Genomic DNA, 13,628 nt, shown 5'->3' with positions numbered 1-13,628 from the left:
GCCCTTGTCTAGACGGCCGTTCCTGTCAGCCTCACAAGTCACAACGACGGAGAAAACTGTTGGCTCTGACAGAACAGACAGAAATATATACCTTTTTTTTTTAAAATCAAAAACATTTTCTTTCGCATTCAGTCCATCTGAGATTGATGTAACCCCGGGTTCTTGTTGCTATGTGGTGCCGCTGCCGTTACCTTTTTCTAACACTCTCCCGTGTGGACCTGTCCGCCAGATGTGTCAACAGCACTTAAACACAAATTCATGAGGCACAAGTTTTATCCACCTTTGCACCACCTCCTCCCCACACGGTGTTACGGCTGCTTTAGGCAAATTATTCCCCTTCTGTACCTTGTAAAATTCTGTATCTTTAAGGATGTCTTCGCCTTATTTTTGTTTGTCAGTGAAACATTCCTGACCTTTCACTTCACCGACAGTCTAAAAAAGCTTTTCTTCCGTGCTGTTTTCATAGCGTTTTCTGAGAGGATCTGGATTTGATAAACAATAACTCAGGCCAGAAAACATCTCCAGGAGGGCCAGCTGTCTGAGTTACTGTAGTTTAGCACAGCTCTTATAACACAAAGAGCGGAGATCAGCTAAAGATACGCAGCAGGAGAGAGCGCTGGCAGCGGGGCGCCTGTATTATACAGGCTGATTTAAGAGTTTTCTCCTGTTCAGTGTCATAGACTTTTGGAAAATCGTGATTCTTTACCAAGGGAAGTCTCAAGTTGCGTAACACGCTTAATGAATTTAACTTAATTTAACATTCAATATAGTGAAAATAAAATGAATGCTTCGAAACACGTGTTTTTTTCCACACATATTCAAGATTTCAGCCCTCTGTTGGTGTCACCTCTGTAAACAGTGATATATATATATATATCAAAGCACAGAGACAAAGGCCTTTTGGAAGTGAAAAAAAAAGAAGCTATTTAGTGTTTCATCCACTCCACGGCCACGTTGACTTTTATTAATAGCAGAAATCTCACAAGGTTGCGAGCGTATATGGGCACGAGTCTCCAAGAGTTAACGTTGTCTGAAGTCAACTGCGGCTCCGAATCAAATTGCGTGCGAGGCGTCTTCCCCCCCTCGGGGGAGAAAAAGGAAGACGGAGAGAAGCAAGGAGCTCAACAAAAACAAGCCTTTCTTGTTTTTTTGATTCCTCTCAGTGATCACTAATTACAGACTGACAAGGCTCTTGTTATAAAAGTACAAAAGGAGGAGAAAAAAAACATGAAAAAAACATTAAATACCCAGTGTAATTGCATTTATTGTGCTAAGTTGGAACAAACACATTCCTCTCACCCTCCAGGGATGTCTGTGTGTGTGTGTGTGTGCTTGTGTGTGTGTGTGTGTGGATGGAAATGAATCTCTTTTATTTTATTAAACAAACAGTGATATCTGAGTAATATGCAGTAAGTCTTTGAAGTATTGAATTGTGTCAAAGTTGAGAGCGTCGCTGGGAGTTTGCAGTCGTTTCCAAACCCCACTAGAAGATGGTACTGGCACGCAGTTTGGGAAATGACGTGCTGTGAAAATACGACGTGCGAATGAGCAAGGTTGCTTTCACGTTGACAGAAGGTTCTGACAAGGGTAATGGTTCCCTAACTAGGCCAAGCTCGGTGCCAGGTTGGAGAGTGGTGCAACCACTAAACCCCCCTCCCCCTCTGAGCATATCTGGTTTAACTGGAACTCCTCACAGGCTGGAGGCAGATTATCACTGCAGCGGTTGTTGTTGTGAAGCTCACACCTCAGAAATAGTTTCAGGCTTAACATCTCTTAAAATGAGCTGTGATGGCAGGATTCACTGCTGCTACTGTTTCTGTGCTGGGTTTTTTTTTTTGTTTTGTTTTTGTTGTTTTGAGTTTGAGAGGGCGCGTCCATCCCTTTTGTGTGTATCAGCGCCAAGTGTTAATGACGTGCTGTCAAAGTGGAATTCAACGGCGGCGGCTTCTGTTTCTGTCATGTGGTCTGAAGGTATGCACACGGTTAGCATTAGCTACCAAGGCACCTTCAACCTCTCTCTCTCTCTCTCTCTCTCTCTCTCTCTCTCTATCTTTGCAAAGCATGCAGCTCGTCAGTATGTGCATCTGTAGCTGTGGCGCCTTCCTTTCATGAGTGCAACCAGGTCAAAGCGCGCGGCAAAGTTATTCTGTAGAGGCAATTTTGCTCTAAGGTGAGAAAAGCAGACAACAATGAGTCTGTCAAGATTCAAAGATTTATTACTGAACACTATGTCAAATTAGAATGAACAACCAGCAATCAACACAATGATCATAAGCAGAGGCAAGGATCAACACATTACTATTTGGCCAAATAGGGTGCAGCCTGGAGTCTGGACACCCTCCAATCTCTAACTCAGCACTTTTACACAGTGACTATCAAATACAACATGTTTAAGCAGACAGTTCAACTTTCATCCAGGGTACAAAGTATGTTTATCTTGCTTAATCATTAAGTGTACGTTTATTTGCGGAGATCAGTTCATACAGTTTGTTCATACATTAAAAGAGAACATCCAGTCCGATTAAAAGAAAATGTTACATGAAATAGAAGGAAAACATTACACATTCCACTTCAGAGGTACAGTATTTCTAGTAACTGGGATGAGCCAGGAGTTGAAAGCTGAGGAATTGGGGAAGGGGGCGTTGGGCGCAGGCAGGCTGCTCATATCATAATGTTGTTTGTTTTTTTTTTTTGTTTTTTTTTTTAATTCCAGACATTTCTTTAGCCTTTATAAACGTTGCTTCAGAAACGCTACAGTCAGAGAAGAAGTATGAGTCACCTATAAATTTTGGTGCTGCATATTCTAAGGAAAAGTGATAGAAAATCACACTGTGATAAAAAAAAGACATTCTCCTTCCCAAAAGAAATAAGATACAGGACATCTAAAGGAAGTGATGTCTACTCCTGTTGCATAATTAATAACTACTTTATGTGTGATATATAGTTATTTTCAAAGTAAACATTAGTTCCAGAAAAGACTGGCGACGCTGTCATGAACTCGAGCTGAACTCTTCTTTTTCGGCTCATATCCTCACATCTTTGAGGCCACCCATGACACTCGGCTACCTGTCTCTTTTTCCCTAGATTTATGCGATGCTACAAGGAGATGTTAGCTTCTGTATACAGACATAATTCAGTTCATGTCTGGGGCTCAGATGAGCACCGTCTGTTGGTCACGTTCTTAGTGTGTGTGTGTGTGTGTGTGTGTGTGTCCCCCAAAGATCATTAAAATGCCTCTGGCAGCGTACTCCTCACGTAAGCCGTTTCTTGTCTTACACTTAGCTCCAACATTTCAGTTTGGCTCAGCACGGTGGGATCACCTCAGAAAATTCCAAATAAGGTGTTTTCTGCACAAACATCTTTTTTTTTTTTTTTTTCACTTGTCTCCGCCCCTGCTCTTGCTGCCCCTCATTTTTCTAAATCAGCATGCTCTATTAAAACAAAGCCAAACAAGGAGATGTAAGCAAGGCAGCAAACTTAGGAAATTCATTAGTCAGGGCGTTGTTTTCCCAAATTAAACATTAACTTTTCTTTCTTCTTCTTTTTTCTTCTCCTCCATGCCTCGCATGAGACACGGTTGCCCGGGTGTTGTTTGTAGTGGTTTCATTCGCCTGGGATAATGAGAAAAACTCTGCATATCAATATTAGCCGAAGAAATCTCATATCCATACTAGGATGAGGTTGGTTAATTTGAAATTATACCATGGGGTTTACAGTCTCTCTCTATGCTTTCCAAATAGGAGAGGCAGAAAGAAAAAAAAAAAAAGGGGGAAGAAGGAAGAAGAGAGGTTTGGTTAACAAATTTTATCATTGGAGTCCACATGCTTGACACCCTTTTCATGGCTTTTTGCCCTCTGTCTGCCCAGTAGGTTTTGTGCAAATAAATGATATTAAACTTGCTGACTGTGTGCCCAGGCAGGATGTGCTAAGATAGGCTGTAAAAAGAAGGACAGAGGCCAGCGGTCTCTGTCGTGAGCCGGGTCTTGGTGGAAGGAAGCAGCTGCCTCTTCTCTGTTGCTGATCTCAGGTCAGCTGCTATTGTAGCTGCCAACCTACACAGCTATGATACAAGTCTGTTTCCTGGTTAACTGCGCCGTTTTGTTTTTGTTAGTCCTCTTGCTCCAGTTACTGGAGTTGTACCATGATGTAATATATTTAAATGTAGGTCTAACACTAAGGATGGATGACTGGAGAGACCTAGATCGTGCGCCAGAGCCAGAGCACATTAGCACACTCATCTTGTGTGGATCAAAAATAACTAAGTGTGTAAATAAACAAAATAAATAAAGAGAAATATGCAATCATTTCTGCTTGGACATGTTTTCGGGAGGCGATCCCGACCAATTAGTGAACTAAATTATGTTGGACTTGAATTATTAATCACTGCTATGCTACTACTAGAGCATAATGTACTGTGCTGTTAACTGTATTTCTACTAGCACTGATAAAAATAAAGAAATAATGAAAAAAGAGGAGTATTGATGTCTGCGAGGCTGCAGTAGATCACGTGGGGATGTTCTCCATTGGCTGCCTCGGGGGTACCGAGAGCACTGACAAACATAGCACGGCGGTTATTGATCAGATTAATATTCCTTTAAACATTAACATAGATTCTGCTGTGAGGTGGGTATGAAATGTTGCGGGACGAACAGCAGCATTTGAAAAGGTTCTGACGTGCACTAGCCGTCGCAGCGTCCAGCGATGCGGGTGACGCGTCCGATAGACCCGCTCATGTAGCAAGAGGTCGGAGCGCGCCACCAGCCCTTAGCGAACACATAAATTGGAGTCCGTGGGTCAAGTCTCATTTTCACTTCATTACTGGAGGTAACTGAATACATTAAAGTTACCTTTGCATGCGGAAAATGTGTTCGCCTCAGCATTTTAATCCGTAGAAGGCCCCGTTTTAATGAGGGAGATTTTATACTACAGTGCATTATTCAATTAGAAAGAAGAGTAAAGACAGGCCTGCTGTAAAATTCCCCCACTGTGGGACACGCGCCAGGTGGCTGCAGGATCACAGAGAGATGGAAGGAAAGAGAGAAAGAAAGAAAGAATAGATGGATGAGGAAGAGAGGAGTAAAAAGAATGACGGTAGAGAAAAAGAAAAGGAGGGAAGGGGGGGGGGAGTGAATGAGCAACGCAATACACGATGCAGGTTGCGTTGAATACATTCAGTCCCGGCCAGCTTAATAATGTGAGCCCACCTACACACACACACACACACACACACACACACACACACACACACACACACACACACACACACAGGCAGCCATAGCCTTGCCAGTGGCGTAGTATGCATTAGCACTGATGACAGTTGTTGAATTGCAAATGTCCTAGAAAGCATGTTCTTGCTTCGGTGGATTATTAGCGCGGCTACTTAGCATTTTACTCCATTTCTCAGAGTAAAGAGAAAAAAAGTGAACTACTGAAAGCTAACATGTTTTCTAGGTTTGTTGTGTTCTTCGCAAGAAAACTTTAAGGCCATCTCTGGCGGGCGTTCGAGCTTGAATGATGGGGGGGAGGGGGGGATATTGAACATGGAGGACATTGTTGCTTTATGTTTTAACATATGCCGAGCCATATTTGTGTTCTGTGCTGACAGAAGCACGTTTCAAAAGAATAAGAAGAAAAAGAAAAAAAAAAGCAGACAGGTGCACAAACATACTGCGGTTGTGTAGAACAGCACTTATCAATGGTTCTGTCTCTGTCACTGTGAAGCAATAAGCTCAGTTTCTCAGGGTCCCCGAACAAATGAGCACTGATTGAGCCTGATGTTTTCCAAAATGCTTCAGTGCTTTCGCTTTCTCTCGATCTGCACGCATACACACACACAAACACACACACACACACACACACACACACACACACACACAAGTATGCATACACGCAAACAGGTACACACATACAGCTAGAGTTCTGTAAGATTACCAGATTGACCCCCTCGACCTCACACAGTTGGAAGCAGAGTGGCTAAAAAATGATATATATATATAGAGTGAAAATGAGAGAGAGCCGCCAGTTGGCGTCTGCTCGGCAAGATTTGGTGTGATTTCTCTCCCAAACAATAACCTGGAATCAGAGAGGCAAAAGCTGGGACACAATCTCGCTCAGCGGCCAAAGCGGGATAAGAATACAAATGCCCGTTTTGTATGTGGGAGAGAAAGCGAAGCAGGCTGGGATTGCACACAAAGTCCTTCAAATCCTCTGAGGCGCTAGGGGCCGTCATGTACCGAGCGGTAAATTGATCATGACATAGCACCGTGGAAAAAAGAACCCAGAACGTACAAGCATGTCAAAGGCACAAAAGATGAGGCAGTGGATGCAGGGCTGGAGAGAAAGGGAACACACACAGACCGCATCATTTTTACATCTTTGCTGAAAAGCGGCAGCGGAGCTTATGTGTCGCTGTCTTTATATGGACACACACACACACACATGTGCGCATTCGCATGAGCCCAGATGCCGCTGTACCCTACATACAGAGCTCAAATCAACCCCCTTGGAGCTCCCTGACAGTTGTGCTGTCATGTGCCCACCTTGCTTCCTCTTCTAGTTTTGAATTTGCGTCCATAGCTGAACCCTAGGCTGTGCAGACAGAATCAGATACATACTTTTTTTTTTTTAAACTATCCATTTTACTGAATTGCTGTATTTTCTAGGTTAAACACACCCTTCCTTTGAAGTGAGTTTCTCTGTCCCAGAGCATGCAAGTATTATGTTCACAACCTTGAAATATTAAAGGCAGAGAGCTGCAAAGATATCTGGGTGAATCCGCTCTTTGCCTGTTACTGCCTTTTTTTTTTTTTTCTGGACTGTCACACACACTGGATAGTGACCATCTGGATAAACCTTGTAGGATTTAATAAAATATCCAAATGGCCAAAGAAAGTAAATCTACCAATGAAGTATTAGGTGGGAGGTCAGACTGAGTGACTGGCTTAAGCCAAACAAGCTGGCATTCGGAGAGTGAAGGAAACTGCAGAGATGTGGCTTTCAACCTGCCAGGGTTTGATGCTAAAATATTCATCACGAAAATGTTTCATGTCACAAGCTGCTTTGTTTTGGTGATGTGAGGGCTGAGGCCTCAGACAAGACGACAAGGAGTTTTTATGTCAAAGCAGTTTTTTTTTACATGTAGGTTTTAATAGTTAATCAGTGGCCTTTGTCGCTAGTGGGAAAGGAAGGGGTTGCTTTATTTGGACTGGACTGATTATCACTAAATAAGAAGCTCTTTCCCTGCAGGTGGAGTTTGTTGTGAAGAGATGATGTCGCTAGTGTCATTACATAAATGGACTGATTTGGATTGTGGTCTAAATGGGAGCGTAATCAAACAAAAATGTGTTAATTTGACGCAATTGAGCTTTTAGTCAAACCTTCAGTAACCAGCAGTGCCAGCCTGGTTAAGTGTCCTGTTTGCTAAGCTATTGTCTGACCTGCCTCCATACAACTGGCCCTTTGAAGTGATGCTCACTCCCAGTCTGCTCTTTGATCAGCTCGACTTGGCCTCCCTTGAACTCTGAAGTCGACGCGTTCCAACGCCGCGCACTACACACAACATGGGAATTAAAGAGCAGGGCAGGCATGAACAGGGATAAATAGAAGCCATCACCCTATCATCATTAGTTCCAAAGGGGCGATAAAAGCATTGAACTCCGGAGCGGTCAGTGTCTCTTGTAGGCAAACGTTTTTGTTCCACACTAGAACCTCCTACTGAGGTATAGATGCATTTCCCCATGCAAATAAGAAAAAAAACACCATTGTGTTTCAAAGAGTGAACACGTCGCTTCCACCTGGCACATCTTGCTTTTGACCACACAATTATGTTGAAATATTTCTGTCTCTATTCAGAAGACTCCCTCCCCTGTTCCCAGCAAGTGATTAGGTTAACCATTCAGCAGCTAGCGGTTACTCTTTATGAGTCATGCCAACATCTTTTTTTTTTTTTTTCTTTCCCTCGTTGCTGTGGGAGGGCTACCATTTTGTCTTTTATACACCCCAACAACAATAGGAAGTGCTGAGTTCTATTCCCCTTTTGACATCAATACTGTTTTAGAATTATGCTGTTGAGGCGCGGCTCCTCTGCAGCCGACCTGGCCTCTCTTTGCCTGGGGCTACGGACGACGCGTGTAGAATACCTCAACGGTGTTACACAGCTGAAGAACCCCTCACCCTGGTCCCTTCCTCTCTCCAGTCCCCTTCTCCCCTGCTCTCCCGGCCAATTACCAATTCCCTTTTGAGGTACAATGACATTGAGTTTTGACAGCTGAGGGTTTTTTTTTTTTTTTTGTCATTGAACTTTTTTCGCCAACCCTCTCTCTCTCTCTCTCTTTCACCCCTCTTTTTCTTTCTCTATCTATTTTTTTTGAAGGTCTTTAATCTCAGCTCAAAGACAGGTGGGGTGGTTGAGCTGAGCGCTAAAATGAAAGCCCGTGGAATTGTAGTCGCCTCTTTGACCTCAGGTTCTCCTTCCTCGAGAGCGGGCCTCGTTACTGGCAGCAGGATGTCACCTCGGCGAGAGCCAGATCAAACGGCGTGTGAAGTGCGTGCTCGCACACACACACACACACACACACACACACACACACACACACATATATGAGCCGGGATCCCATTAGAACACCTGATAATGTCAAAAACTGACGGGGGAAAAAGAGAAAATGGACACATTTTAACAAACTTTTCGGGGGTTCAAACTTATCTGACAGATTTAAAGTTTCAGCCGGGAGGATCAAATTCCCCTCGGTTGTCATTCTATTTTCTGCTTGTCTCCTGATAACCATCTGCAATTTACAACCTAAAGGTCAAAGTCTGCATGAGGAAGACTGAAGCTAATCCATCCGCTGAGGATAACTCTTTTCTGATGACACTTTGTGATGAGTATGGCGACATCCTGGGCTCGGAGAAGATCTAATATTTGCAACATGCTGTGTTATTGAAAATGAGATTTTCCATTGTGGGTAGAAAAAGCCTCAGTAGACAATAAAACAGTTTCAACTATTTATAATATTCTTCCCCTGCAGTTGCCTTGTAGTTTTGATGCCTGAAGCAGCATCTTCCTCTCTTCCCTTGTTCTTTTTTTCTTTTTCTTCTTCCTGTCTCCTGTTTATTTAGTTTTTTTTCTCCGCTCCCCTCATTCAATCTTTTCTCAATCTGGTGTTTCTGTCTACTGGTGCGGGAACAGGTCAAGGGCAGGAAAATGATAACATTCGCTCATTCTCTGGTCAAATTAGGAGAGCAGCAACCTGCGCACAAACAGGCGCGCACACCAACACACTGCGATGATGGATGAAAGGTCGGACGCCGAGGGTGTAAACATGATTCATGGCTCCTTTGTGGGTATTAGTCCTACACACATACACATGAATGTTCGCACGCGCTCTCAACTGTACATGTATTTGAGAAATGCATTCTTTTGTCAACACATTTTCTTTATAATGCCAGACGGATTCCACCTCTGGCACTTCACTAGCAACAAAACCTACTACACTGTTTGAATGTCAACAACAAGAAAGAAACAGAGAGCATTCAACACACTGCCTCCAGTCAGTCACGGCAGGTGGAGGCAGGTTCAAGGAGGTGTGTTTATACCCAGTCTCACTGCCACGCACACACACACACACACACACCCAGACACAGATGTCAAATGCCTCTGATAGTATTAGCTGTTTACGCGTGCAGTCACACACACTTCAAGTGAAGTGACGAGGCAACTCTTTGTTGATGAATGTTCTTTTTCCGTCTCTTAAACAGCCTCACATCAGTCTTCACAGAGTCACAAAGGCTTGAGTGGGAGGAGAAAGAGAAAGAAAAAGAGAAAGAGAGGCAGGCAGAGATGAGGAGAGGGATGTTTAAAGCAAGGATGACATCATGAAGGAGGCTGATGAAGAAAGAAATAGAGGTGAAGAGACAGTGAGGTTGAACGATACTGATGAAGGAAGAAAGAAAAGGAGGGGGGGTATGTTTGAAGCATTTAGGGAAATGCCTTCTGGGTAATTGTGCTAACATGTTCCATCTCCTTACTGCCCTCTGTAAGTAGCTATACATGACGCATTGGATGATAGTAAGCGCTGCAACATGGGGAAACTAGTCTCAGAGTCTACAGCCATGCTAGCAGCTCTGTGAGGCTGAAATGCTAACACCAGCATGCTAACCATTTTCACAGCAACAATGCTAACACCCCCTGACCCTTGTGAGCGTGCTAGCATTTAAGCGCTACGTACAACGCTGAAGCAGTGGTGGACCAACCAACCACCATTCAAACTTTCCATCACTGTCATATATAGTGTAGCCAAAAAAGTGGACACACACACTCACACTCACACACACACACACACACACACTCACACACATTTATAGGTATGACATAATTACATCACTGTAAAAAGCTCAGCAAGCTACTTTACGCTTCCTCTTCTTCCGTATCCCCACATCTCTCTCTTTTTTATCATCTCTTTTATCTCATACTTTTCACCTACTTTCATTTCTTCTGTGTGTCACTGTTTCAAGTCACCACCACCACCACCATACACACACTCTTTCTTCCTCCTCCTCCTCCTCCGTGTGCCTTTTTATTCACACATTACAGAAGACGGCTGTTTTGTCCCCGTGCTCGATGCAAAAATTTGACCTATTTCTGCTGAAAGACTCAAAGGCAGGGTTTTTTTTTTTTGCTTTTTTTTTTTTAAAACTCAGGCCAGTTCCTTCTTTAAAATCCCCACCGCATCATCTATTGTGAATCCCCTCTGCGAGAGTTATTTAAGATGACTGACCAAGTTGATGTGGATAAATGTTCCCATCAGCGCTAAGTGAAACCCGCTGCTCGCTGCTGATTTGACGCGACACTGACAGCGCAAGACGACTCCTTCTTTCTCCAGACAAATTGAATTTTATTCTCGCATACTTGGAAGTTTTTTCACCAACCGTCGCCGCAGAAAGTGAAAACCGGCCACACTTTGCTCTTGCCGCTTCTCTCAGGCTTTCTTTCCCCAAGTTACTGTCGTCTGTGACCATGGGAAGGCTCATGGCTCACCCATTGGGTGCTGTCCAACGGATTTGATCCCCCCCCCCCACCCCCCCACCCCTGCTATGGCCACGGCCATCTGTGTCTGCTGGCGATGTAATGAGAGAAAAACGCCCGCTGGTTCTCTCTCCTCCAATCCCCAGCCTCAGTCCTTGTGCATGTGCATGTGCATGAGCTCGGGACAACAGTAATTTGGTATCAGCCTTTCATGCGTTCGACCTCATAGCCCCGTCTCTGCTCATGCTTGCATAACCTTGCAGATGATGAAAACTGGATAAAAGGATAAATATATATTTGGAAAATGTAAAATGAGCCAGGCACAAACAAGTACTATTTTGCTGTCTGTCTGCTCAGTTGGGCTAAAGAGATACGGGAAACATTCTGCTTATCCCCTGAGCTAATCCCTTTAGACAAACGTCCAATCCCTCAAAGCATGGTGCTCATTGCAACACTAGCCAATGTACTGCATTATCAAACGATGATTGTTTACAGCCTTGAATTTAAATATTTCATTTTTTTCTTCTTCTGATTAATCCATTTTTCTTAGCGTTTAAAAAATAAAATTCACTGTCTTCTCTTGCCACAGGGTTTTAGCTTTGGATTATTATTATTATTTTTATAAAATAAAAAATATCAGATGTTATGCTTAGTACAAAAGGTCACAGCCATGTTCAGGTGGAAAGCATTAATGGAGCCACATCCAATCCACTGTGGATCCTAAAACCTTTCAAACAGCACAGATAACCCACATCTTCACTCCAACTACGAGCAAAGCCAAGGTTGTTACTAAGCTAACAACTTTCCATCAATCCATAACAGCCTTCTTCAACCAATTCCCTATAGTGGACAAGTTCAGTCATATTTCTATTTCTATTGCCCCCCTAATGCCCCCCCCCCAAAATGTTGAGTTATTTCCTAAATAATTCTTATTTTGTTGAAAAAAATGTTCATGTTGGCCAGAAAATACCTGAACATTATTAGCCTTTGCTGATAAATGGCTCTGTGATACGTAGCATTGGGTGAACAAGACTTTAAACTGACTTGTGCATATGTGTGTGTGTGTGTGTGTGTGTGTGTCTGGCTCTAAATCCCATAGTAGGTGCCTCCCCATAATAATGATGCTATTAAACCCTGTGCTTAAGCTGACTTTGCTTTCCTTTTCCTTCCTCCTTTACTCCCCCCCACCTCCTTCCTCCATCTCTCTCACTCTCTCCCTCTCTCTTTACACTCACTGCCCCCTCTCACACTTTCAGAACACTCAGTTGACCCCCCCCTTCCACACGACGTGCCCAATCCCTCAGTTTCTTCCCCTGCTGCATTATTAGTGCGTATGGCTCTCTCCTGGCTCTGCAGAAGCCATTAGCTGAGATTAGCAGCGTAGGAACCAGGCTTCTCTCTCGCTCTCTCATTCTCTCACTCACTCACTTTATTTCTTCTTCTTCTTTTTTTTCAAGCTAGCCGTAGCCGCCACGCTCGCTGAATGATTACCATCCATTATAGGGCCTTATTGTGCTGACAGAGGCAACTTCAGGCCCTGGTCGTAAAGGAAAAAAGAGAAAAAAAAAAAAGAAAAGAGAAAGACTCATAATCTTAGACACACTCCCTTTAAGTGTAATGTGTGTGTGTGTGTGTGAGGGAGAGATGACTGTAGAGAAAGGAGGGAAGGCTGTTAAGGAGAGGAGGAGATAAGGCGAAAGGGAACCGGGATGTTAGCATGAGGGATTTGGAAGCAGGAAGAGGCTACGGGGAGCGCAGCCACGAATGCGAAACCAGGGAGAAATTTTGGCAGCGATCGGCGCGGTTATTACTTATTTGTTCAGGTTTGATGGATGCCACAGAAATGCATCCACGTGCACGCCTGCGCACACATACATGCGCGCCCCGCACGCCCACCAGCCCCGCACCATAGGGAGTGATGTTAACCTTCTCGGCGAGGCATGGGGCACGTGTTCCCCCGCTATGATCTCCCAGTCAGAGGCTCTCACAGGTTTGCACCTTTAGCTCGCAGGAGTCAACACACAGCTGCACATATACCAGCGCTGGAAATACTGTGGAGAGGTTGACGAATCAGCTGTCATTTTTTTATTTATTTATTTTTATTATTTAGAATATATAAAATGAAATAAAACCAGAAAGAAATCTTCTAACAAAACAAAACAGGCTCATTTCCTGGCTGCTGGCGTGGGTTGTTAGAGAGACACAGAGAGAGATAGAGAAACAGCAAGAGGAATTTTGTTACTTGACTGAAACAAGACGGGGATGGAATATCAATCATTTCTCTCATTTTCTACCCCCGTCTCTCTCTCTCTCTCTTTTTTTTTTCTTCTTCTTCTTTTTTTTTTTGTTCTAACTTCCCTCTATGTATAAAAGCAGAGGACGCTCCCCTGTTGACTGCTGTTTCGGCCCACCAGGCCTGCAGCGAGTAATGCACAGCTCAATAAGTTCCTTATCATCAAACATCATTTTTGAAATGTTTTCTGGAGAGCAGTACTTGGTAAGGTTGGTATCGGTGGGTGGGGTAGAGGGTTAAAGAGTACAAATCTGTGTGATTTTACATAACGTGCGGAGGGATTTCTTTTCGAGGCACTACACTCCCACCCCCCCA

General features: G+C 43.7%; 1 protein-coding gene and 1 long non-coding RNA gene across 6 annotated transcripts in view; both read left to right on the top strand.

Moving 5' to 3' along the window:
• Window positions 1-13,628, top strand: part of pcdh7b (protocadherin 7b) — a 109,640-nt gene that overhangs the window by 19,734 nt on the left and 76,278 nt on the right. The window lies entirely within an intron of this gene.
• LOC147818279 (uncharacterized) lies at window positions 8,373-9,930 on the top strand. Its single transcript, XR_015438127.1, has 2 exons — window positions 8,373-8,542; window positions 8,804-9,930. It is a non-coding gene; the product is annotated as an uncharacterized LOC147818279 (long non-coding RNA).

The sequence above is a fragment of the Seriola lalandi genome, unplaced genomic scaffold (genome assembly GCF_002814215.2).
Source record: "Seriola lalandi dorsalis isolate HSWRI2012SDOR001 ecotype SW California unplaced genomic scaffold, Sedor1 jcf7180002054658, whole genome shotgun sequence".
NCBI lineage: Eukaryota > Metazoa > Chordata > Actinopteri > Carangiformes > Carangidae > Seriola > Seriola lalandi.
Note: the sequence above shows the minus strand (reverse complement) of the source record. Positions and strands in the feature narration are given on the sequence as shown.